Consider the following 27,570-nt stretch of genomic DNA (forward strand, 5'->3'; position numbering starts at 1 on the left):
GATAGAAGAAATGGGGAAAGAAGAAACAAAAAAAAAGTTAAGATGATCTAACCACACTCCAAGTATACCTCCATTTTCTGAAATTTAATACTGTAGTTTTCCTATACTGCTCAGTAGTAGTTCAGCACATATGTTTAGTACACATCCTGTTTTGGGTTATCACCTTGGTCTTTCCTGCTAAGAGAATAAAAGAGAACACAAAGAATTATGGAGCAGGTTTTTCTGGACGAAGACTTTTGCTCACTTTCCAATAGTCAGAACTTTTCCACAGCCTACGTGACTCACCACCTTCCTTACTACTACACCACATAACATAGCCAGGAGCGCTGTGTGTGTTTATGTGTTTGTGCTTGCATATGGGCACACAGGCAGTAGAAAAAGCAACACAAGTATGAACAGTGCTGAATACACTTTCTTTCCAATTACTTATTAAGCATGAGCTGTGCCACTACCACCATAATCCTGGAATGCGTTAGTGCGTCAAGCACAAGATCGTTTTTAATCCTTTAAAAATGTTCTTTGAGAACAAATGTTGAATTTTTTAGTTTGGAATCCTACTATAATTTACTTGAAAATCAAACTTGCTGTGAATTCCACTAGAAATTCTTATGACTGCTCAACGAAATAGTGTAATTTTTAGCAAGTGCCAACAATTTCCATGTGAATGGGGCTTTTATTGAACATATTTTAACACTCCTGTGGATTAATAATGTGTTAGCAGAAAAAGACATGTTGAGCTTTGTGCAATTATCCTTCCATCCCAATTATACTGTGACATTAAATCTTGTGACATTTAATAAGAAAGGCCATTTCACCCATGGCTACCCTTAGTGCAGACAATTTATGCAACAGTGTTCCCAAAGACAAAATTATGAAAAGAAGCCTTTCCGATATGCTGATATGTCTAAATGTCCATATAAATTAAATAAGGTGTAGCAAAATATATAAACTGTTAATATTATGATCACCCAGTACCCGAGACAAAAGACAGATGAATTAACAACCTGGCTTTTAAGAAATTACAAAGTTAAGAAAATGGAAATGGATAAATAATAGGATAGGCAGTTGCTTAGTAAATAAGGATTGAAGAAGCTTATTTTTCCCTATGGAAGACATTTAAAGCAGTTTATATAATGTATATCGATCTGGGATATTTGGCCTATAACAGAGCTTAATGTTTGTTGAAACAAATTAATTTGACATTAAATTTATAGAATGCCTTGATAATCTTAGAGAGTTGAAATTCTTATATTTTGGTCTACAAATAAGACAAAAGCCAACTTGAGCTGATACAAACACTTAAAATCAGTGGCTTTTCTTTGTGATAGCTTGTAATGAACCTTCTCCTGTAAACACTGAAAGACATGTTCTTTGTAGAAAACCTGTCTCTGAATCCCTTTCTGTATTTCTGTCCCAACAGAGAGATATAAATAAGAAAGTACAGCATAACATAGGGTGGCTCTAGAGGTTCATTGCATCCTCAAGGTCTTAAGATTTCTCTCTCTCTCTCTCTCTCTCTCTCTCTCTCTCTCTCTCTCTCCTCTGCTCTACTGTTCAAAATCTTGTTTATATGCTGAGTCTGGCCTCCCTGTAATGACTTCTAGTGACCACTGTATACTGTCTTACTCAGGATAAGATAAAATTTAGGGGCCTGCACTGTGGTACAGTAGGGTGGGCCTCACCTGTGGTGCTGGCATCCCATTTGGGAGCTAGTTCTTGTCACAGATGAGGAGACAAATATTACCATATTTTAATTTGCGAATTCATGATTTTGGAGAATAGATATCACAAAGAGTAGTCCAATGATCCTGTTGCTGTGGGTACATTTTGTATGGAAAGATTTAATTGTATGCATTGACATGTTAGTGGGTTGTTAAAAGTAGGCAAAACATAGGCAATGAGAAATTCAACAGTATTTAAAATCAGTGCCTTGTCTTTGTCATGATGGGTTGTAGTGAAACTTCCCCTATACATGCTGGAAGACGTGTTCTTTCTAGAAAACCTGTCTCCACATCCACTTCTTTATTTCTTTCCAAAGGGAGAGAGATGCTATTTTATAATCAAAATTGGGTACAATTACCAGTTCTACTGTGTACACAATTTCTATCCAAGCTTAACAATGTAGTCTTCAGACTCTTAGAAATTCATCTATTCCAAGGAAGAACTGTTGTCAAGGTAGGCGATAGTTAAATCTCAGTAACCACAAGACTTCGAGTAATGGCATCTGAAGCAGGAAATAAGAACCCCATCGGCTAGTGATAATTATTCCAATCTGTCTTCCTCTTTAACAAGTTTAATCCTGAAGCAAACCAGACCTCAAAGTCTAGGGATAGGGGTGGATGTCTGTTTAGAATAAGTGTCTGTGGATAGTGAAGGGACCAAAGAGGAAACCACACAGAGTCTGGGGACTAAAGTCTGTCACAAGCTAAGCAAACCAAAATATCAAGGTTCATAGAACCAATCTAGGGGGAAAAGTTGTTTCCAGGGTAATACAGGAAATTCTCTTTCTGGCTTATTTGGGCAAAAAAATAAAAACCTAATATTAAGACCCCAATGATTGGTTATGTTTTGTGTGAATTGATTACCTATAGTTAAGTGTGCCATCTATCATACTGCTTGTGTAGGCTTGTATTATGCATTTGTACATTTCCTCAAGGTATATTTGTTTTAAATAGCCACATTTTATACTGTAATGCTTTATATCTGCTACAGTATAGAAAGCTACCTTTTCTGGAAGTTACCTGGAGCCCTTCATCATTTTCATTCAATTGCACAAAATTCTTTTGGCCAAATGTTGGCTGCATGTTGGAGTTACACTAACCAAAGTGTTGAAAGGAATCAAAAAAATCATGTTTCCATTATGCACCTGAAAAGCTAACTAGTTTCTGTAGAAACATACATGCATAGATTGTTTATGATGTGAATATTCATGGCCATAGAGTTATGGTTAAGAAATGGTAGACCCTGCAGGACTCAGGAAGAGAGTTTTTTACGAGTGCTTTCATGTGCAAGCAAATTCTAAGATGAGGAATGCCCTGCAGTCATGTAGTTCCTTCTTGGCCAAACAAGCTGAAGCTCTGTGGAAATGAGTGAACAACAGCATCATGTACTGCAGTGCGCCATTAGACAATTTCCTTTATCGAGTAAGGACTGAACTTTTAATATTTGAAACCCAGGGCTTCTGAAATGAGTTTCTAATACCCACCTTTTCATCCTCTCCTATTCGATTGCTGCAGTGGAAAAATCCTGGAGCACATTACTTTAACCTTAAGGATGACTTTGCCTTATGAAAGTTTTCCCCCCTTATCTAGTTTAAGCAGAAGCATTTCAAATATGGAGACTTGAAAATCACTTAGGATCTGGGAAATAAAATCCATCATACTTCTTCTCTGATAGAAAAGAATATCTAACAGATTGTTTAATTTGAAAAAGAGAACAAATGGACTGTTGATGAATTGCTTTACTTCCTAACATTCCTGGAAGATCGCTGATAAAAAAAAAAAGTCTTCATATATAATCATTAACAGTAAGACTGTTGGTATTAGTCTGTGGATAAACAAGAAAATTACTTCATTCTAAAGCAATATGGAATCCATCTTGCACTGTTAAAGAGCAGTTTAAAAATTACCAATTTCTTTGAATTATCCAGTTGTATGCTATTATTACTGGATAGTTAATGCATAAATAGTAGACCTAAAATAATCACTATTTTATTCCTTGAAGTAACATTTTTGCAGTGAATGAGATATTAATCTTTTACAATATTATGCCTAAAACCAGCAGTCACATAAAATTAACAGACACTATTAGCACTTTGTAATTTACTTATTTATTTATTTTCAGTGGTGAAGTGCTTCCTATTTCAGCTTCATCACTACGCCTTTTTCAGTGGAGTCAGCATAGTAGTCAATAAAGCAAACTTTTTATAACCTTTTAGTGTGTAATTTCCATTCAAGCATTTAGTAAACTGGGCTCTACAGAGTAGGTGGTCCAGACTTTTATTATAACTTGAATTCTAATATTCACAAGCCTAATGTCTTCTCACTTGTTTAAATAAGTTTTATTTAGATATTTTCAGTTATTCCAATAAGAGTTGTAGTGGATATTTTTAAAAATTCTTTTTACACTAAACAGGTTGGTGTTGATCATAATGTTGGACTAGCAGTGAATCACGAGAGAAAAATCTAAAGATTTATTAGCTTGAACAACTTTAATCCTTATTTTTAGACTTTGCAACAGCTCCTATGTTTTTATCTTATTTGGAAACCACAATTTAAGTGATTTTTCATTCTACTTCAGAAGTCTGTCAAAATTAATTTTTAAATTGTCTTATTATAATTCGTACTGCTTGCAGAAAATAAATGTGGTTTTTAAATCAATGTATCCTATTCTATGCCCATTTTTTGAAGGAAGTAGCCATTCAGCAGAGCCTATTGGAAGATAAAACAACATCTAACTCTGAAAGAGCCCTATGTGACGAGGCTCCTGCCCCTTCCACATAACTCTGGAATGCAAAGTAGAGAATCATTGGCTGGAATCAAGAGATTCCTAAGAGAAGAACAAAATATAATATAAATGAGAATTGGGCATCTAGCTTTTTTTTTTTTTAAAGGCAAAGAGAGCAGGGGGAGAGGGGAGACAAAGGTGCAGGGGGATAGAGAGAAAGAGATCTTCTATCCACTGCTTCACTCCAAATACTTACAACATATAGGGCTGAGTCAGCCTGAAGCCAAGGGTCAAGAATTCCATCTGGACCTCCCACATGAGTGGTTGAAACACAGGCATGTGGGCCATCATCTGTTGCCACCCAGGAGCATTAGCAGGAAGCTGAAGCAGAAGCAGAAGAGCCAGAGCGTGATCCCAGGTACTCGGGTGTGGGGTGCAGGTGTGTCACGCAGTGGCTTCACTCACTGTACCACAGTGCCCACTCCAAAGAGAAATGTTCAGAAGCCCTTCTGTTTAAAATAACTGCTGCACAGTTAAAAATCTAGGAAGATACTTTGACAAAGAGCAGTAAAATCTCCATAAGTAAGTGGCAAAACCTGAAGACGGATGTTTATAAACAAAACTGGGTGTGAAATATAAATATTGAGGTTATCAGTTTTCTCAATTCATTTGTAATGGAAAGTGGCAAAGTATAAAGTGGAGAGGTGTAGCTTTCTTTGAAAATTGGTTGTAGGGTGTGAGCGATGGCGGGACCTGACAGCGTTTTCTGTTTCTCAGTGCCATCGCGCTGAAAGCGCTTCCCAACTGTTTGCCATGCCTGTCAATCTGGGCCAGCGTTCCGGGCACTGGGCTACGCCAGTCGGTTGCTCTCATCGCGCTACGGGTCGGTGGGCAGGACCTCCGTGCCAGGTTCCGCCCCCTGCCCCGGAAGTACTCCCGGCGGGCGGAGGTTTCTGGGCTTGTTGGGCAGCGGCACTTCCTTTTTGTCCGACATCTTGCAAGGTTGAGGTGGTCGCTGCTGCTCTCTGCGCCTCGCTATGCCGCCCAAGGACAAGAAGAAAAAAGATGCCGGAAAGACAGCCTACAAATTAAGGACCCCGTGAACAAGTCTGGAGGCAAGGCCAAAAAGAAGTGGTCTAAAGCAAAGTTCGGGACAAGCTCAATAACCTGGGCTTGTTTGACAAAGCTACATACGACAAGCCCTGTAAGGAAGTTCCCAACTGCAAGCTCATAACTCCGGCCGTGGTCTCTGAGAGACTGAAGATCCGCGGGTCCCTGGCCAGGGCAGCCCTGCAGGAGCTCCTGAGTGAAGGACTTATCACACTGGTTTCAAAGCACAGAGCTCAAGTGAACACCAAGAGGGAGATGCGTGAGCAGGTCCAAAAATTGATTGTAAAATTCATCCAGCAAAAGAACTATTCAGGAATAGTGAAAACCAAACATTTTGAAGATAAGATTAATGCAAGTGAGCTTGTTAAAATGAACTATAGAATTCTAGACTTTAAAATGATTGGAACTGACAGGTACTCAGAGAATCCATGTGGTTCCGTGGGACAAATGATAACTAAGTACAAATGCAAACTAATAAAGTGATAAACATATTTCAAATTTATTTCAAAAAGATGAACTATATAGCAATTCAAATGATGACAATTGCCCAACATTAGATGGGTGGATATATGGATGGATGAAGAGATAGGTATAGATAGACCCATAATTTATTCCTAAATAAAATAAGTTCTAGGTTGATTTGAATGTGAAAGATAAATACTATAAGTTTGTATGTATAGCTTCGTATATAATACATATAAATTCTAAGCATAGGGATTTAAAAGTAATTTTTAGACTGAGAATTTACTCCATAAATTCAGTATCAAATCTGGAAATTGATAAAGATTTTTGATTAGTCACATGAAAAATGTAAAACGTGCATTCATAACATAATTTTAGAAGCTGAAAAAGGAAGGATTAATGAATAAAATAATTGTGGTAGCGAGAGGCATTTGACCTAGCAATTAAGATAGCAATAGGGTGTCACGTCCCACTTCAGAGTGCCTGGGTTCTATCCTTGGCCTGGCTCCTGATTCTGGCTTCCTGCTAATGCACAACCATGAGGCAGCAGTAATGGTTCAGTAGTGGGATTTCTGCTCTGGCTTCAGTCGCCTGGCTGTTGTGTGCCTTGGGCAAGTAAACCAGCAGATGGAGCTTGCTTGCTCTCTCCCCCGCTCTCTCTCCTTCCCCCTTCCTCTCCTTTTGTTATAAATACATACATATATATTTTTTGAAAAAATATTGTGGCATATACCAAGTGTTATCCAGCCTTAAAGAGGGAAATCCTGTTATTTATAACAATATGGACGAGCCTGGCAGGCACTATGTTAAGAAATGAAAGCCAGACACAGAAATACTGCATGATCTCACTTATACGTAGACTCTCAAAAAGTCAAACTCATGCAAGCAGGGTAGAACTAATCGATGCCATGGGCTGGCAGATTTGGGGTTTGGGGAGATGCAGGGCTCAGGGCTTAAGCTGCTCATCCACCACCCATCCCGAGTTCATTTTAGGTGTCCTCATCACAAAAAAATTAGTATGTGAGGTTACAAGTTAATTACCTTTATATGTCAATTTCACATACACATATATGTTATACATTGTAAATTTATACAGTTGTAATTGTTCATTAAAATAAATAAAAATTAAAAGTTGAGAAACCAACAGAGAAGATTAATATTAAGAGGAGAATGCTGATATCTTTAATAGGAGTAACATTAATAATTGCCAGTCCTGTGGTAGTTATTTTTCATGTATCCGGCACTACTATGCGTGCTTCAGCGTGTCAGTTGAACTTAATCCTCCAGAGAGCTCCGTGTGGTAGGCAATTTATTACTCACTTTACAAGCAGTGAAACTAAGTTATAGAAAGGCTTCTAGTTGCCCAAAGTTAGGCAGTTACTCAGTGGAGACATCTTTAGTAAGTGAGTTTGAATTGAGTATTCTGAGTTTGAATCCAGATGGACTGGATTTGGGGGCTGTTCCCTTTTTTGACCTATTCCTTTCAACTCTTTAGTGACATGAATATAAGTGTTTATATAAAATAACAGATCCTCCCACTAAAAAATAGAAGCTTTAATTAAAAAACAAACACTATAGGCAGGAAACCCTTGAAAAATATTAACTAGTAATGATTATCATAGAACAAAAAAATAAAAGGAGAGTGAATATCTGATTTTTCAGACCAGTAATGATTTGGATATTGATTAAATCCCTTGAGCACTTAGGTGTAGGAAAATCTACAGATGAGCACAGCATTTCTAGATGCCAATTTGGAGAACTGCATGGCAAAAATTTTAAATCACATACTTTGACCTAATAATTATTGCCCTGAAGAAACTATTAGACATGTATAAAAAAGGAATGTGAAATAGGATGCATAGCAGAATGTTCTGTTAGCTCTTATTGATTGTGAATGTATTTTTCCCTGAAAATTTTCTTGTATTTTCTGAATTATTTGAAATCTGGGTGTAATTCTTATGTTATCTGAAAAAAATACAGCTATATTTTTCTTGACAACATTGTGAATTAATTCAAATCTTTGCTATCTGAAAAGATTATTTATTATTTAAAACTTTGAAGTAGAGAACCACATCATTAGGGATTTTTTTAACAGAAAGAAATGTAGTGACTGTATAATGGTATCTGACAAAATATTTGTATTCAATTTTCATATTTTTTACATTCAGTTAAAAACCATTTTATTTACCACTTCCTAGGTTTCTGTTTTTTAAAAAAAAAAAGTCAATGTATTTATTTTCATTTTATTTGAAAGAGAAGGACAAGGAGACAAAAAGAGAGCTGGTTTAACCTCCAAATGCCTGCCATGGCCAGGCCTACACCAGACTGAAACCAGGAGATTAGAACTCCATCCAGGTCTCCCACATGGGTTACAAAATGTGTTATTGGATTCGATTAGCTAATATTTTGTTAAGGATTTTTGCATCTATGCTCGTTAGGGGTATTGATCTATAACTCTCTTTCTCTGTTGTATCTTTTTCTGGTTTAGGAACTATGGTGATGCAGGCTTCATAGACTCAGTTTGTGAGGATTCCCTCCCTTTTAGTTAATTTGAATAGCCTGGGAAGAATTGGAATTAGTTCTTCCTTAAATATCTGGTATAATTCAGTAGTGAAGCCATCCGGTCCTGGGCTCTTCTTTGTTGGGAGAGTCTTTATTATTGATTCAACTCTGTCGTAGTTATTGCTCTGTTTAGGTTTTCTATGTCTTCATGACTGAAATTTGGTAGATTGTATGCGTTTAGGAATCTATCCTTTTCTTATAAGTTTCCCAATTTGTTGGTACACTGGGCTTTGTAGTAATTCCTTTTGACTTATTTTGTTTCTGTGGTATCTGTTGTTACATTTTTAATCTGATTTTGTTAAATTGGGTCTCTCTCTCTCTCTCTCTCTCTCTCTCTCAGGCCAATGGTGTATCAATTTTGTCTTGTTTTGTTTTCAATAAAACAGCTCTACATTTCTGTGATCTTTTGTAATTTTTTGTTTCAATTTTGTTTATTCTCTAATTTTAACTATTTCTTTCCTCCTAATAGTTTTGGGTTTGATTTGTTGTTGTTTTTCTAGGTCCTTGAGATGCACTGACAGCTCACTTATTTGGTACCTTTCCAAGTTTTTTAGTTAGGGGTCAATTTCAATGAACTTCTTTCTTAACTACTTTTTCTGTATGACCTAAGTTTTGCTATGATATATTATTGTCTTCATTGGTTTCCAGAAATTTTTCTTTTATTTTTTCTGTGACCCAATGTTCATTTAAGAGCATATTGTTCAGTTTCCATGTTTTTGCATATGATAGAGATTCTTGAGTTGTTGATTTCCAACTTTTTATCATTGTGGTCAGAGAAGATGCATGGTGTGATTTTGATTTTTTGAATTTGCTGACTTGGTTTGTAGCCTTGCATGTGGTCTGTCCTAGAGAAAGTTCCATCACTGATAGAATCATGTGTATTCTGCAACTGTTGCACCCACTGCTTTTTGTATAACAATTATTGCTGTAGTGGTTGTCAAAGAATTTTATTTCTTTATTTTTTTGAAAGGCAAAGACAAAGAGAAGAGAGAGACATACTCCATAAATGACTACAACTGCAAGAATTGTGCCAGACCTAAGATAGGGACCAACCCAACTCAGGTCTCCTATGTGGGTGGCAGAGACATAAGAACTTGAACCATAATCTGTTGCCTCCAAGGGTGAAAATTAGCAGGAAGCTGAATCAGAAGTGAAGGAGCCAAGACTGAAACCTAGCACTCTGATATAGGATGTGGGCATTCCAGACAGGGTTTTTACCTTGGCACCAAACATTTAGCACCAAATTATTTTCTAATCCCATTTTCCCTGGAAAATTTATTAATTGGCATTCTACTACAAGAAATAGCTTTTACTTCTGTTTGTTATTATCAGTATGCATTCCTAGATTTTTATTTTATTCTATGGATTATTCTATAATTATTTATTTGATGCTTAATTTCTTCCACGTTTTATCAGTGAAACCCTTTTAATCTGTGTTTTGTGTCTATCCTACCTCCACCCTTTACTGGATGTATGACCTAGGGATAAATTACATAAATTCTCTTAACTCCAGAGTCTTCATCCAAATGGTAAAAATGTTCAATGTATATAGCACCTAATGTTGCCTCAAAATACCGCACCAATTTAGTGTGATGACATGAGACAAAGAATTGTCTCCAAACCTGGCTCATTGCTAAGCTTGACAGTCTTCCATAATTACCACTGTTTCTCAAAGCTATTCCTGCAGAAATGAAACTGTATGATTGGAAGTTAAGGTTAATCAGAAAGCTGATTTCTTTCTCCCTTTCTCCATGCTGTATTCATTCATAGTTTTAGTACAAAGCAGTGTTTGACTGCTACAATACAGTGCTACATGCCTAGCCACAACTTTCTGAATAGTTATGAGAAATTTGGTCTTAGATAGTTTTGTTCTGTCCTATTCTGCGTGTATTCCTTCTGTCCCAGTTATTAACAATGATGATATTTGTTAGTTATAAGAAAAGCCTACTTCAAAGCAGAGGTCTGAGTGGTTCATTGCTGTGATAACAATGTTGCGCTACACTGTCATAGTTTGCAGATGGATGCCCTGGGCTCACCTTTCTGGGCTGTGTGTAGGATTGGTGAGTGGTTTAAATCTTATATAAGTGAATTTTTCCCATCTACTAAATTGTCAGTTGTGAGAACATTCTTGTGTAGTGAAAGTAGCTAATCCTTTAAGGCCCTATCAGTCAGTTAATAAGCTGTTCTTTAGTAGGGCACTGCAGTGGCCAGATGCAATGTTAGGGAGAGGTATACAGTGGTGCTCAGAAGGCATGCATGGTCCCTATCTCTATGGAGACTGCAGCCCTGTCAGAGTGATAAGAAACACATAAGTACCTGACAAATCACATTAAGCTACTTTGTAAAAGCAAAAAGGGATGTTATGTTATTAACAGGAGGGGATTACTTTAAATTGACAAGATAAGAAAACATCTCTGAAAAGTTTTGTTTAGATTTTTTAGTTTTTTTTTTTTATTCTATACAATAATTTGTTGAGTGTTTTTCAAAATTCTAGAGTCTGGGAAGGTGAAGATCTAAGTACAGACAGATTCCGCTCTTGGTGAGGGCACTCTTCCTCGCTTTCAAACAGCCAGCCTCTCACTGGACCCTCATGTAGGGGAAGCGGGATCGCATGCTGGTGTCCCTTCCTAAAAGTAGGAGACTTCTGTTGAGATCACAATAAACCAATGTGTGTATGTGTGTGTATGTATGTGTTTGTGTGTATGTGTATGTCTGTATGTGTGTGTGCACGAGAAAGAGAGAGAAAGAGATGGGGATTTAGGAAAGGAAGAGTAGAAAAACATTTCCGTCTTTTACAACAAAATGGATGCAACTGGAGACCATTATTTTGCTTAGTGAAATAAGACAATCCCAAATAATCAGATATCATATATTTTCTGTGATATGTTAGAGTGAATACATATACAGAAAACACAATATATAAGAATGAAAGTGACATCTTATAATTTGATTATTGTTTATAGCTCTTGGCTATATCCCTGTGGAACAATGAGCGTTCTACTTTTTACTTGTTGAACATTATGGTTAGTAGTGTATTGAGCCTGTAATTATAAAGTACATTGAAAGTATGTTATTACAAAAATTAATGGGAAAAAAAGAAACAGAGTGGGATTGAGGGAAGGAAGTATGGTTATCTTCTTAGAATTGTACCTATGAAATACATTAGAATACATCTGCTTAGAATTGTACCTGTGAAATTGTACCTATGAAATACATGAAACTTTAAAAGGAAGAAAAGCATTCCAATGTGGAGGTAAAAATGTAAAACCATGTGTGAGAGCCTACAGGTGCAAAACCTTGAAATGTACATAGAACTGATGATTAGTCCTGTGCTCCCCCACAGTAAGCAGCAAAGTGTCTGGAGAAGAGGCAGAGATATAGGCTGGAGCTGAGTTAATGTACATGGTTGTAGGCTATGCTAAGGATTTGGGGTTGTGTTTTCTGAGTAAGATACAGAATCACTAGTGGTTTTAGCAGACATCATATGATTCAAAGTATATTTTTATCAGATAGCATGATTCAGAGTATATTTAATCTTCATCATTTATAGATTCATATTTACTTATTTGCCCTCTTACTGAAGTTTATTTGTAACTCCAAAATCAATACTTATGGTACTTTCACAGCCACAGAGCTGTGAAAAATTTGAGTCACTCAATGCACACATTCCCAGCTGAACTAGAACAAGGTGACACTCTGTCCCTTCCGCTCTCACATTATAAACAAGTGTCCCTTGTGGTGTGGGTTTTTTTTTAATTTTTGTATTTTTATAAGTGATTTTACTGCTTAAAATGGCCTGCACCAGTAGTACTGTCATGCTGTGATGTTCGTGATTGTAGGAATGCTGTGATGCACCTTAGGGAGAAAGCAGCATGTGCTGATAAACTTTACCCAGACACCAGTTAGAGTTCTGTTTACCTTGAGTTTGTTGTTAAAATGGAAGAGGGGCAGTTACCAGAGCACATTTTGTGGATTCTTTTCCTCAGCTTAATATAGAAATAAAAAGCCAGGAAACAATTTGCAGAAAGGACACAAAAAATTTTAGCAAAGTGACAGCAAAGCATCTAGTCTTAGAGGAGACCAGATGGAGTACCTGAGCCAGACACTGGCTTCCAATAAGTGCCCAGGGTTTCTAAGGCATTGCTGTCTTTTCATTGGGTCATTCTATGGGGCTGCCCATTAGATGGGGTTTTCACATACTGAATGTTGATTGGCTTGGGGCCTCCCATGGAGATAGTGGGGGTCTCTTAGAGACACCTGATTCCTCTTTGGGCTCAGCCCCCTCCTCTGCTAACTCTTGGTGGAAGATTGCAACTTACTTGAAGCTATGCTTAAAACCACAGGCTCATACATACTGAATAGGAGGCTATTGTGGTAGAGGGCAGCAGATGAAAACAAGCTTTCCAGCCACAGTTTGCAGTCTGCTTGCAAGAAACTTGCAACCTGCTTGTTCAGGACATTGTACCTTTGTCTGAGGGGTTCACAGACCCCTACTCCCACTTGCTAGCCTCATGAAGTGAGGTCTTTTTTAAGCCAAACGTAAAACAAGGGTAAATATTGATTGGTTGGTAAAAATACTGTGATCAAATTTTCATAAGGATTCAATCTATTTCCCATCAGAGAAGTTTAGATAAATATTTGCTAATACTAATACTTTATAGTGGTTTCATAAAAATGTAATTTCTGTGAATAATAAGAATAACTATGTATGTTTAGAAGATTACCATGGCGATAGTAATCAGTGTGGGCAAGAGTGGAAGCAGAAAATCCTAGTAAGATATTGTAGTCAAAAGATTAGTAGATGAAGGTGGCCTGCATTCTGATTAGGGTGGATAGTAATATAAAGAGATGAATTTAAGAGACTAGGATGAACTGAAAATAAAAATTTAGGGTAAAGGTCCCTTGGGGCCCTTTCTGATCTCTGTAGGTGCCCAGAGTAATCATGATCCCACCAGCCAACTTCCTCTAGGAAATTTTCTGTGATATAGATAACATATTATGACCAAGTCAGATTTCTGCTTATTATTTAACTTGATGTATAAACATGATTCTTTGTAAAACAAGTTCTCAAAGATTGGTATTGATATTGACATTTTCTACAGACCATAATTGATTGTTATTTTTATTTAAAATAAATGTTTATATTATTTAGTATGACCATTCATTTATTATTTTGACATATATTTAATAAGCTTTCAATGGTTAGAAATCATTCTGTGTCAGGAATTGTCTTCTTCACCAACTGGCAATACTGGTATTAATCAAGGTAGAAAATCTTTTTTTTACTATCACTTGGAGAGCTTCAGAAAGATATTCTATTCCCCTTGTATCATCAGAATGAAGAATGCTGTCTTTCCCATAGTGGAGGGTTTAGGATATTAAACAAAATAGCTAATTCTATCTGCAAATATGATATTTATGAAGTGATCATTATTTATATTTTAGTGAGTTATTTTCAATCAATTTGCTTTTTATTACATGATTGGGGGGTTTCTACAAAGAAAGTAGTCATTGGTGAACCTTTCTACCACTAATCATAAGACATTGTTTTTAGAAAAATCAAATAAAATCTGAGAGCTTTCAGTTACAAAGATAGAACCATTATGGCAAAGCATTATTTTAGCTAAGCACTGGATTTGGAAATACATACATGAACAGAGATGTAAACATACTGCAGCAGTTACATTGGTTATTTAGACAAATTGAAACCCCTTTCTTCTCAGCGGCAGTTCAAGATAATGCATAGTCTGTTTCCCATGTCCGTGTTCTTGGGAAAGACAGTTCCAAACCCCAGAGGTCTAAATGTTACTTCAGCCAATGGTGATCATTTCAGCTCCTCTACCAATGACTGACCTGGGGAAAAGTCATGAGATCCAACTCACTCTAAAGAACCCCAAGAAAAGTCTCTAGGATAATTTCTGAGAAAGAGCTTCCACCAATTAAAAGAAATAACATAGCTGTGATTTTGAGGTTCAGTGAGCCAGTGGTGCCAGAAATGAGTCATTCCTGCAGCTGTTGCAGCTCAAACATGGGAACAAAGGTCAAGTCCCTGAAGAAATGTGTTAAAAACCCTTGGATATGATGTCACTTCTGCGTCATTCAGTTAACCAAACCTATAGAGGAAATGTTCTTCAGTTTACTTTTATTAGTTTGTAAATCATTTTGATTTGAGTCTTCTGTGCACTGCAACTAATAACATCCTAATTTGAACCACAGTCGAAAAGTTTCTTATCTCCTACTTCATCAGGTGTATGATGCACATACCCGCATTTTAATATCACCAAAAAGGAAATGCATCTTACAGTTGATGGCATCTCAGATTCAGGGAATATAAGCAACTTTTTGCTAGCTAACTTTTATATTTGGCATTATAATGCACAAAAGGATCATGTTTAAAAAAGGTGTCCTGGTGACAGTCTAAATATCTAACCCATGATAGAACATAGAATAATCAATATAAACCTGATACAAAGTTAGGTAACAGAGCACCCATTATATTAGTTACAAAAAATGACTGTATAGTATTAACTATACTTGTGGACTCAAGATGAAATAGCCAAGATTATAATATATTTTTGTTCTCCTCAAATATATTTTAATATATACTTAGCATTTCATCCACTAAAAATATGACCATTTGCTTTGGGACACAAAATCACTTCTGAACATAAATTATTGAATGCCAGCTGTAATTTCATATAGCAAGAAGTTCTCATGGGGCACAGAAGATGTAATGTACTAACTTGTAACATTTTAGGGAAGATTAGAGAGGCAGAAAAGTAACTATAACACATAGCAGTATTTTAGTCATGTTGCTGTATGAATTGCTGCTCTCACAGCAGTGAAATAAAAATGGATATTTTTCAGGGGTCTTGGGAAGTCTTCATGGATAAGAAGCATTTTTGCTCCAGTCTGAGGGGTGTGTATGTTGAGACAGATCAGGATATAGGGAATTAAGTGTGTTCCAAATAAAGGAGCCTGTCCTAGCAAAAGCATTGAGTTTCCAATGGCCAGAGTGCTTTTCTGAACAGTGAGGCCTCAACGGAAGCTGTTAAAATGAAGAGAATATTGGGAGGTAGAATTTGCAGGTATACTGGGGATAGATCTATGTTCACTACCAAGTTCTTTCTTTCAGCTTTTCTAGAAAATCTAAGTGATGAAATTCCAATGATTTTTACTTTCCTGTATCATTTACATTGAAATCCTTCAAAAGCAAGAACAGGACTTTCCAGTTCCTTTAACAGTCTTATTTACTGTCCTTGTGAGAAACTCATGACAGCAAAGTAATTCCACTGAACAACCATAGTAGCTACAATTCATGTGGAAGTCAAACCAATTCATTTGTTTTATGTGCCAGCAGTGTGATGAGCATTTTACATATTATTGTATTGAGCATTCAAATCAACCTTATGACACAGATATGATCCTTTTGTTTCAGAGAAAATTGAATCTAAGAGTCTTGCCCAATGTTGCACAACTAGTGAACAAGAATTATTTGACTCCAGATCTAACCATCAATTTTAAATTCATATCCATTATATCTACTTTATTATACTACCTCCCAGTATCTTTTTAAGTATGGCTTTAAATAGGTGAGGTTAGCTCTTTAATGTGCCATGTTAGAAAGAAGGGTTAGGTGTATTTTCTCCCATCCAAGTACTAGCCAGGCCCGACCCTGCTTAGCTTCCGAGATCAGATGAGATTGGGCGCATTCAGGGTGGTATGGTAGTAGACTAGATGTATTTTCTTTTGGTCTATTTGTTAAGAGTTTGGAAGTATTTTTCCATATATTTCAGCTTATTTGTTCCTTTTTGAAAAGTCCTGTTCGCTTTAGTGTACTATTTGCATTAAATCATATGAAAAATGTTCATGAGGAACATCTAGCATTTATTACTAGGAAACAACATATAATTACCTATTTTATTTTTAAAAATTACTAAATAGTGCTCTAAAGATTGATCAATCACAACTGATCAACTACCCAGTGATTTTCTATCAGTTTAAGATATCTAACACTCCCTTGGGCCAGATTCCATTCTATAAAGAACAGAGGGCTGGATCTAATTAGAGAATAAATCACAGGCGTACATCCTGAGGATTATAGATTTTGTTTTATTTTCCACAAATAAATGGTCATGGAGCCTCCTTGAACTTCAGAAGAATTTTGGAGTTCTGTAGACCGAAGTGTAAGTAGCAAACAGTAAGCCCCTCGATCTTTTTCTTTCAAACATTTTAAAAGCCCAGTCATGATTTTTTGTTGTTGTTGTTGTTTAGACCAGTCTGCAACTCCAAAGGCCCCAAAATGTCACAGAAACAAAAATGGATGCTAACCTTTGAGGCAATGCTAACGTGGCCACCGTCATTCTGACCTTCATGTGTTCAGTTCTTTTCTAACAGTTTGGTTATCCCTTTATTTAGTTTGCTTTTAAATCTTATGTAATAGGTAAACACTTTTGGCAAAACATCAATATCTGATAGAGCAGTATAAAACAGATATTGGTGTTCATATAATATGATTATTTGATTAGTAAATTGAAAATATAAAAAGGCTAAATATCAGAGGAAGAAACTGAATAGTAAACTAAACCAAAGCAAACCACATACAGGATTGTGTATTTGTGCATTCAAAGGGAAAAAATTCACTAACGCCCAGCTATTTTCCATGTCAAAAGACCTTTAGATCAGTGTTATAATTAACTGTATGGCATGATTCATTCCGAACTGTAGTTTCTCTGCAATTAGTAAGTAATTAATTTTCTTCTTTTCAATCTTTGGAAACTGGCTTTTGTTTCCTGCCCCCACTTAGTTTCTGTAATGATTCTCCATTGACTTCAAAATTATCTCCAGGAGAAGGTAAGATGATAGAAATCAATGTGTACAGAGATATTTGTGATGTTTCCTTTCATGCTTGAAGCCCGGTCATAGGAATTAGAATTCACTTGGTTAGCAGAAAAATAAACATTAAGCTTCTTTATATGTATATGTATACACACACACATATTCACTTCAGGATTTTGAAATCTGAACTATGGCAATATTTGCTGAAAACTCAAACAATTTCATTTTGAAGGAAACAATTTTCAGCTCAGCTGAAACTACAGCAAAGGAGTAAGGAAAAAGAGAAGGTGACTTGAAAAGAAATATAAAGTTGGAAGTGAGAAGAATAAAAAATAGTTTAGGCACATCTCTAACTGTTGTGGCCATTTGGGAAGTGAACCAGCAGACAGAAAACTTCTCCATCCCTTCACCACCCATCTCTCTCTCTCTCTCTCTCTCTCTCTCTCTCTCTCTCTCTCTCTGCCTCTCTCTGTGTAACTCTGCATTCAAATAAATATAATAAATCTTTTTTGTCATTTTTTAAACTTTTATTTAATAAATATAAATTTCCAAAGTACAGCTTTTGAATTACAGAGTCTTTTTCCCCCATAACCTCCCTCCCACCCACAACCATCCCATCTCCCGCTCCCTCTCCCATCCCATTCACATCAAGATTCATTTTCAATTATCTTTATATACAGGAGATCAATTTAGTATTTTCTAAGTAAAGATTTCAACAGTTTGCACCCACACAGAAACACAAAGTATAAAGTACTATTTGAGTACTAGTTATACCATTAATTCACATAGTACAACACATTAAGGACAGAGATCCTACATGGGGAGTAAGTGCACAGTGACTCCTGTTGTTCATTTAACAATTGACACTCTTGTTTATGGCGTCAGTAATCACCCTAGGCTCTTGTCATGAGTTGCCAAGGCTATGGAAGCCTTTTGAGCTCGCCGACTCCGATCTTATTTAGACAAGGTCATAGTCAAAGTGGAAGTTCTCTTCTCCCTTCAGAGAAAGGTACCTCCTTCTTTGATGGCCTGTTCTTTCTGCTGGGATCTCACTCAAAGAGATCTTTCATTTAGGTCATTTTTTTTCTTTTTTTCTTTTTTTTTTTTTTTGCCAGAGTTTCTTGGCTTTCTATGCCTGAAATACTCTTATGGGCTTTTTAGCCATATCCAAATGCTTTAAGGGCTGATTCTGAGGCCAGAGTGCTGTTTAGGACATCTGCCATTCTATCAGTCAGTATTAGCAGGTACTAGTCTTGTTTATGTGATCCCTTTGACTCTTACTCCTACCATTATGATCAATTATGAACTGAAACTGATCACTTTGACTAGTGAGTTGACATTGATACATGCCACCTTGATGGGTAAAAGAAATCTTTTAAAGCCAGGATCCTGGAGCTTCCTGTGGATCTCCCATGTGGGTATAGGGGCCCAAGGACTTGAGCCGTCATCTGCTACTTTCCCAGGTACATGGGTAAGGAAACTGGAGCTGCTGGAATTCAAACTGGCGCCCATCTGGGATGCTGGTGCTGCAGGCGGGGACTTTAACCTACTATGCCACAGTGCCAGCCCCAATTTAAAGTTTTTAATACTTTAAAAATTAATACTTTGAAAATATGCTTTGATAAAATATACTTTAAAGTATACTTTAAAAATACTTTAATAATTTCACAATGAGAGCTCTTACCATTATTCACCCCTACATGGATATCCTCTGCTTTCCCCCATGAAGAGTGTGTATCTTCTTTATCCCACATTAAGAACCTTTGCACTCGAAATAACACAGTGTATTTATTCATTTGCTCCGTCCCTCAGTATGCCACAACTAAGTAAAAGTAAAGATTTCTTTGTGGCTCCTTGTCAAGAGTTTTGGTTCCTGGATAAGTTTTGAGCCTGAAAATACTGCCAGACACATGCTATCAGAACTGCATCTGGAGAAAACATAGTTTTTTCTAGGTCTTGATTCATTTTCTTATTTCAAGATCAAAATAACAGATGACTATTGAATAAAATTGCCTTTTGCCCTCTTATGGTATTGGTTTGCCTTCTATCTATATGTAGTATTTTGTGAGATGGGAATATGCAAATTATAGTCACTGTGGAGACTCTTGGGTCTTTTATACATTTTTAGTACCTTTCTTGCAGGGAAGCAGAAAGCAGTAGATGTGGTAGACAAGATCTCCCAGGCTTATTTGATCATAGAATCCTTTACTCATGTAATTTTCTATAAAATACAAAACAATTTAGTTTTTACTATGTGATTTCATATTTATATAATGATTTACTTAATGTCCACTGGATGAAAACTCCAGGAAGGCAAGGGTTATGTCTGTTTTTTTCAAGTGTTGCCTGAGTGCTCAGCATTGTGTGACTCTTAGATGCTCTTGGTCTAATTACGGTTTGAGGTCAGGAGGACACAATTGAGGTCAGATGTCCACACTGCAGGTAGGTCCATCGTAGGGTGTTTGTGTGTAAGTCAATTTTTAGCTATAGTTTACATATAATAATTTGTCTTTTTAAACATAGCATTCTGTACATTTTCACAATTCTATATAGTCGTGTAGTGTTCACGGTTAAGATGTGGGCTATTTCCATGGCCCTGAAAAGTTTCCAGATGTTCCTATATATAATCAATCCTCTCCTCTCCTGTATCCCCTCTGGAAAATCAACCAATAATTGATGTCTATCTATATCTTGTTTTGTTCTTTCCAGAATTCCCTATTTGAGTCTGGTTTCTTTCTTCTAGTATAACAGACTTGAGATTTATCCATATTTATGCTTTCTAATTGCTGAGTAGTATTCTATTATATGACTGTTACATAATTTTTTAAACCCTTCACGACTTGATGTTATCTGAGTTGTTTACAGGTTTGAGCAGTTATGAATAAAGTAGCTATAAACATCTATAAAAATGGATTTTATATGGATTTATGTGTTTTACAAAAATATTTGAGGGAGAGAGAGAGAGAGCGCGCACTCCCATACACTAGTTCACTGCCCAAAATACCTTCACTGTCCGGGGTTGGGCTGAAGCTGCTGTTGGGAACCAGAAACACAATCCAGATCTCCCACGTAGGAGGAAGAAGGCCAATTACTTGAGGTATCACTGCTGCTTCTCAGAGTCTGCATTAGCAGAAAACTGGAGTCAGGAGCGAAAGCCAGGAATCATATTCAGGTACTCCAGTAAGTGATATGGGCATCTTAACTGCTACACTAAATTCCCACTCCTAGGGGCCAGGGCTGTATGGCACAGCAGCTTAAGGCCCCAGCCTTCAGGGCTGGCATCTCATATGGGCGCTGGTTTGAGTCCTGGCTGCTCCACTTCCTATCCAGCTCTCTGCTATGGCCTGGGAAAGCAGTGGAGGATGGCCCCTTGGGCCCTTGCACCCTTGGAGGCTGTGGCCATTGGGGAGTGAACCAGCAGATGGGAAAACTCCCTCCTCTCTCTCTGGCTCTACCTCTCTCTCTCTAACTCTTTCAAATAAATTTTTAAAAAAATTCCCGCGACGCCGCTGTTCATTAGGCTAATCCTCCACCTGTGGCGCTAGCACCCCGGGTTCTAGTCCCGGTTGGGGTGCTGCATTCTGTCCCGGTTGCTCCTCTTCCAGTCCAGCTCTCTGCTGTGGCCAGGGAGTGCAGTGGAGGGTGGCCCAGGTCCTTGCGCCCTGCACTGCATGGGAGACCAGGAGGAAGCACCTGGCTCCTGGCTTCGGATCGGCGCAGCACACCGGCCGTGGCGGCCATTTGGGGAGAAGGAAGACCTTTCTCTCTGTCTCTCTCTCTCTCTCTCTCTCACTGTCCACTCTGCCTGTCAAAAAAATAAAAATAAAAAAAATTCCTACTCCTAGTCTTATGTCTGTATCTCTCTTGGATAAGTACCTGGGACTACAATGGCTGAGTCATATGTTAATTATATGGTTAACATTTTAAAGAAATTGCCAAACCATTTTCTAATGTGGCTGTACCATTTTGTATCCCCAGCAGCAGTATATTAAATTTCTGGGTGCTCTAAATCCTTACTAGTATTACGTACTGTTGCACTTTTTTTTGAGCATTTTAATAGGTATGTGGTGGTATCTCATGGTGATTTATGATTTATTTATATATTTGAAAGGCAGGGTGATAGTGGATGGGTGGGAATTAGAAGGAGAGAGAGAGACTTCCATCCACTGGTCAGTCTCAGGATGGCTGCAATAGCTAGGTATAGGCCAGGCCAGGTAGCAAGGAAACTCTTACCAGGTCTCCTGTGTGAGTGGAAGAAGCCCAGTTATTGGGCTAGCATCTGTTGCTTTCTGGGAAGCATTAGGAAGTTGGATCTGAGGCAAGGAGTAGTTGGCACTAGGTCCCAGGCATTCCAGTAGGAAATGCAGCAGTCCCAAGCAATGGCCTCCTCCACTGCACCACAACATGTGCCCAGAATTTTCATTTTTCTGACTGATGTGTGGCTTTACCCTCCACTTGCCCTGTTTTTGGATGTAGAATCCATTTTTCTTTCCTTTTCTTCTTTGCTTAGTTTTAAAAATTGGGGTATTGGTCATGTATTCTCTTGAGCAGTCCTCTATTATATACATACTTTACAAATATTTTTTCCCATACAGCAGCTTGTCTTTTCATTCTCTGAACAGTGGGCATTGTGTTTTGACCCAAATGATTTTTCTAGCAGAGTATGATATGAATTAGAGAGAATAACCTAAAACCTTTTCAGTGGAGGTAGTCCTTTGTATATCCATTCCCATATTATTCCACTTTAACCCTGTTGAAGTCTATCTCTGGGAGAATTGAGAAAGTTCCCTCTGTAATCATTCCCCTTATTTGTAAACTTGGTTTCTGGTGCCATTGAATCAAAAACTCTTCTTGTATCTCTGACCTGTCCTAAACAGGGGTAGCTATGTGGCTAACCTTTAAAGACACACATTTTAAAGATGGATATACTCAGCCTCCAGGTTTCACCCTGAATCACAGCCACCAGCAGAATTTATTTAGAATGGTAAAAATAAAAGGCAAACTGGCGAGTGGATTTAACAAACTTCACTTTTAGATATATAGAGAGTGAATATAAATAGTTGCAGGAATTCACTCAAATCCTCTTGTATCTTTTTTTTAAAAAAGATTTATTTATTTATTTATTTATTTATTTATTTGAAAGGCAGAGTTACAGAGAGGCAGAGAGAGAGAGAGAGAGAGAGATTGAGAGAGAAATAGGTCTTCCATCTTCTGGTTGAGAGAGAGAGAGAGAGAGAGAGAGAGAGAAATAGGTCTTCCCTCTGCTGGTTCACTCCCCCAAATGGCTGCAACAGCTGGAACAGAGCTGATCCAAAGCCAGAAGCCTGGAGCTTCCTCCGCATCTCCCACACGGACTTGGGCCATCTTCTGCTGCTATCTCCAGTGCATTAGCAGAGAGCTGGGTCAGTAGTGGAGCAGCTGGGACTTGAACCAGCACCTGTATGGGATGCTGGCCCTGCAGGCAGCAGCTTTTACCCACTATGCCACAGCTCTAGCCTCTCTTTTATCTTTAATATCACTGAAGTAGGCATATATAACAAGAAAGCAGAAGACAGAAGGACAGCTAGACATAGTCAGTTAAATTTTATGGTACTATGAAAGCATGCTTCCATCTTTATTATATTATCTATAAATAGTAATAACCTCTATTTTAATTATAAATGTGTTCCAAAAAGTGAGTATTAAACCATCATATCAGGACTTCTTTTCCCTTTCAGATTCCTTAATATGGGAAATTTTGTTTGTTTTGAGGAAGTTACTTGTAAATTGGTAGGTAGTATAGAAGAAAATGCACATGAAAAGAAAACAAAAAGCCAGCAGGTTAAGCCAAAGTCAATAGTAACTAGTATGTGTATTTGGAGCCTATCATAAATTACATGTAAGGGAAGTGAATATAACCTCTCTGAGTAATGTAACAATGGATGATGGGTTGGAACCAAGATATATAACGATTCTTTAAAGAGGACAAATATCTTATTATACATGACCTTCTAGTAACTACATTGAATGTAAGAACCTCTGATCAACCAGCAGAGAGAGCTAGTCATCTTGTAATGTCCAGGAGATGGGAAAGTTTAGACAGTGAGCCTCAGCATAAAGGCCCTCCCTTTGACAAGGCCAGCCTAATCTAAATATGGATGAACTGATCATATTTGGCCTGAAGTTATTGAACTTGAGAATCATTTAAATAACTGCCCTATTTTAATTTCAATAGGCAGATAATTTACTCATCCTGTAGATGAGAGTTCTAGGATATATAACTTTAGCTCTCACCATGAATTAATAGGTTAATATTATAGTTTGTTTCATGAATGAATTATATTAGCATGAACTCATTCTAAAAGACAGAGCTTTTCAACGGAATCATTATTTTGCACCATCATGGTTTGTTTGTTTTTTTTACCCTAACAATATGCGCCTTGTACCATTATTTTCTTCGCATTTTTCTTTAAATTGACTTTAAACCAACTTACCTTTGTTGTTAACTGAACCTCAAACTGAAGAGTAATATCTGGGATTAGTGTACTAGCTATATTATTTCACTAAGATTCATTAAAATAAATAACTATGGATATAAAAATTGTGCTCTTTATGAACCTAAAAATTGCCTTGCTTTCCACCATTTTTATAAACACTACTCTGTACCTTAGCAGATCTGCAAATGAAGTATCCACTGTGACAAGCCAACTGACCTCCCCCAGTGACACTGGCTCATTAATTGCTTTTTCCATTTTTTTCAATTTTTTAAAATGTATATAATGTGAAAAACTTTTATGTATTTTAAATATACGGATTTAACAGCATAGTGATATATCCCACTCTATCCTCTCTCACACTCGTGCTCCTACCCTCCCTCCTCTTTCCTTGCTTATTCTTTCAATTTTTACATTGACATATTTTATTTATTTTATAATCATTAGATTATCCCTCCACTAAGTAAATAATTTAATAGATAATAAGAAGGAAAAAAAAAAAAAACACTGTTCCTCAAAAGTAGAGACAAGGACTGTAAACAGTAGTCAAATCTCAAAATATCCATTTTACTCATATACATTACATATTTTGTGCTCTGTTGGTTAACACAGATCACAGAAAACATATGGTATCTGCCTTTTGTGGACTGGCTTATTTCACTAAAAATAATGGTTTCCACTTGCATCCATTTTGTTGCAAAAGACAGGATTTCATTCTTTTTTATGGCTGAGTACTATTATATAGTGTATACATATGGCATTTTTTTTTATCCAATCACTGGTTAATGGATATCTAAGTTGATTCTGTATCTTAGCTATTGTAAATTGAGCTGCAATAAACATGGGGGTATAGATAACACTTTCATGTGCCAATTTTATTTCATTTGGGTAAATTCTCAGGAGTCAGATGGCTGGGTCCTATGGTAGATATATTTTCAGCTTTCTGAGGAAACTCCATACTGTGTTTTTATGCATCTCACACAGCTGGTCTCTCTGGGACTCTTTTTTCTCCATTTGTAAAAGTATTTCCTTACACTTAATGTTATATAGTACTCTACAAAACTATATGTAACACACATACAAAGAATAGTGAAGAAAGCACAGACAATATGACCTTAGAGTGTAGAGATAATCTCTTCAGCCTCTTCAGCTTCTGCTGTCTCTTTAGTAAAATAGATATAATAGTTTTATTAATATCTCTGGATTGATACAAGAATGAAATGAGACAAGATTGTAAAACACACTTACTACAATTCATATGATGTGGCCATTTGGGTTGGTTATGCAAAAGATAAGAGCATGGGATCAAGTTAAAAATTATCCTGAGGAAAAAAGCAAACAAGTTTGATTTCTTCAGAAAGTCAACGTAATTAAAAAAGAAAAAATATAGAGGGGAGTAGTAAAAGACAGGGCATTCAAATTCATGATACATTCACTAATTAAATATAGTTTTTAAAAACCTATTAATGACAATTGGGAAATACTCAGAAACACTTTAGTAGTCACTGAAAATCATATTTGAGAATTATTAATTTCATCAGGCACTGACAAAGTTACATAGGATAGTTTTCTTGATTTTGAATGTTAAGGGCTAAAGTATTTTGGAATGAAGTATCATAATATCTGCAGTTTTCCTAAAAATGAGAAACAATAGAGAGATAAATTATTGAAAAATAGAATAAGCAACTATGCAGAAAAATTAACAATTTTTTTTAAATTAAACTTTTATTTAATGAATATAAATTTCCAAAGTACAGCTTATGGGTTACAATGGCTTCCCCCTCCCAAAACTTCCCTCCCACCTGCAACCCTCCCCTTTCCCACTCCCTCTCCCCTTCCAATCACATCATGATTCATTTTCAATTCTCTTTATATACAGAAGATCAGTTTAGTATATATTAGGTAACAATTTCAACAGTTTGCCGCCATATAGCAACACATAGTGAAAAAAAATACTGTTGGAGTACTAGTTATAGCATTAAATAAGAGTGTACAGCACATTAAAGACAGAGATCCTACATAATATTTTTTTAAAAATTAATTAATTTTCTATGCCATTTCCAATTTAACACCAGGGTTTTTTTTTTTTATTTCCAATTATCTTTATATACAGAAGATCGATTCTGTATATAATTAGTAAAGATCACATCAGTTTGTACCCACGCAGAAACACAAAGTGTAAAAATACTGTTTCAGTATTAGTTATAGCATCACTGCACATTAGATAACACATTAAGGACAGATCCCACATGGGATGTAAGTACACAGTGACTCCTGTTGCTGACTTAACAATTTGACACTCCTGTTTATTGCATCAGTAATCTCCCTAGGCTCTAGTCATGAGTTGCCAGGGCTATGGAAGCCTTTAGAGTTCGCTGACTTTGATCTTATTCCGATAGGGTTATAGTCAAAGTGGAAGTTCTCTCCTCCCTTCAGAGAAAGGTACTTCCTTCTTTGATGGCCCCGTTCTTTCCACTGGGATCTCACTCACAGAGATCTTTCATTTAGGTCTTCTTGTTTTTTTTTTTTTTTTCTTTTCCATGGTGTCTTGGCTTTCCATGCCTACAATACTCTCATGGGCTCTTCCGCCAGATCCGAATGCCTTAAGGGCTGATTCTGAGGCCAGAGTGTTGTTTAGGACATTACCAATATGAAGCACATAAGTGCTTACTGTACTGGGTACTTCTCAGTACAGTTGAAAATTCTTCTCATAAAAACTTGGAAAACAAAATCTAAGTGCATTGGTGGGGAAAAGGTTCCATGAAATACTATGGAACAAGAGCTGGCATTGTGGTATAGCTGGTTAAGCCACAGCTTGTGATGCTGGTGTCCAGTATCAGAGTGCCAGCTCAAGTTTCAGCTGCTCCACTGCCCGTCAGGCTTCCTGTTAATGTACCTGGGAAGGCAGTAGATGTTGGCCCAAGCATCTGGGACCCTGATACCCACATAGGACCCCCAGATACATTTCCAGGCTCCTGGCTTCAGCCTGGTCCAGCCTGACAATTGTAGCCATTTGGGGAGTGAATCAGCAAATGAAAGATTCTCTTTCTCTCTCTCCCTCTCTCCTCTCTCTCTGTCTCTGTCTCTCCCCACCCCGGGCCCCCCCTCCCCACTGTCACTCTGCCTTTCAAATAATTAAGCAAATATTTAAAAACGTTAAAGAACTACCATAGAGCAGATAAAGTGAAATGCCAAGAAGTGGACAGAATAGCTAATTGTGTACATCTTTCTTGCTCCTCCCCCCTTCACTTCCCTCCTTCTCCTTCCTTCCTTTTTCCCTTTTTCCCTCCTCTTTTCCCCTCCTTCCCTCCTCCCTCCCTCCCTTTCTCCTTTCCTCCCTCTCTCCATCCCCCCTTCCATCCTCCTTCCTTCTTCCTCCCTATATTTCTTCCTGTCTTCCTTTCTTCCTTCCTTCCACTCTTCCTTTCTTATTATGGAAAAATATACAAACTCTCAACCATGTGGTATTTTTTTAAAATTTCTTTTCCTATTTTTTTTTCTCAAAGAAACCTTTTATTTAATGAGTACAAATTTCATAAGTACAACTTTAGGAATATAGTATTTCTTCCGACCATACCTGCCCTCCCACCCCCACTCCCACCCAGCCTCCTCTTCACTCTCCCATTCCCAGTCCCATTCTCCATTAAGGGAAAAACAAAACAAAACAAAACAAAAAAAA

General features: G+C 37.1%; 1 long non-coding RNA gene and 1 pseudogene across 1 annotated transcript in view; both read left to right on the forward strand.

The window, feature by feature from the left end:
* LOC133756942 (uncharacterized) overlaps positions 1-27,570 on the forward strand; it is a 389,510-nt gene that overhangs the window by 115,675 nt on the left and 246,265 nt on the right. The window lies entirely within an intron of this gene.
* On the forward strand, positions 5,469-6,039 carry LOC133777132 (small ribosomal subunit protein eS25-like; annotated as a pseudogene).

This window comes from Lepus europaeus, chromosome 1, assembly GCF_033115175.1.
Source record: "Lepus europaeus isolate LE1 chromosome 1, mLepTim1.pri, whole genome shotgun sequence".
NCBI classification, from domain to species: Eukaryota; Metazoa; Chordata; class Mammalia; order Lagomorpha; family Leporidae; genus Lepus; species Lepus europaeus.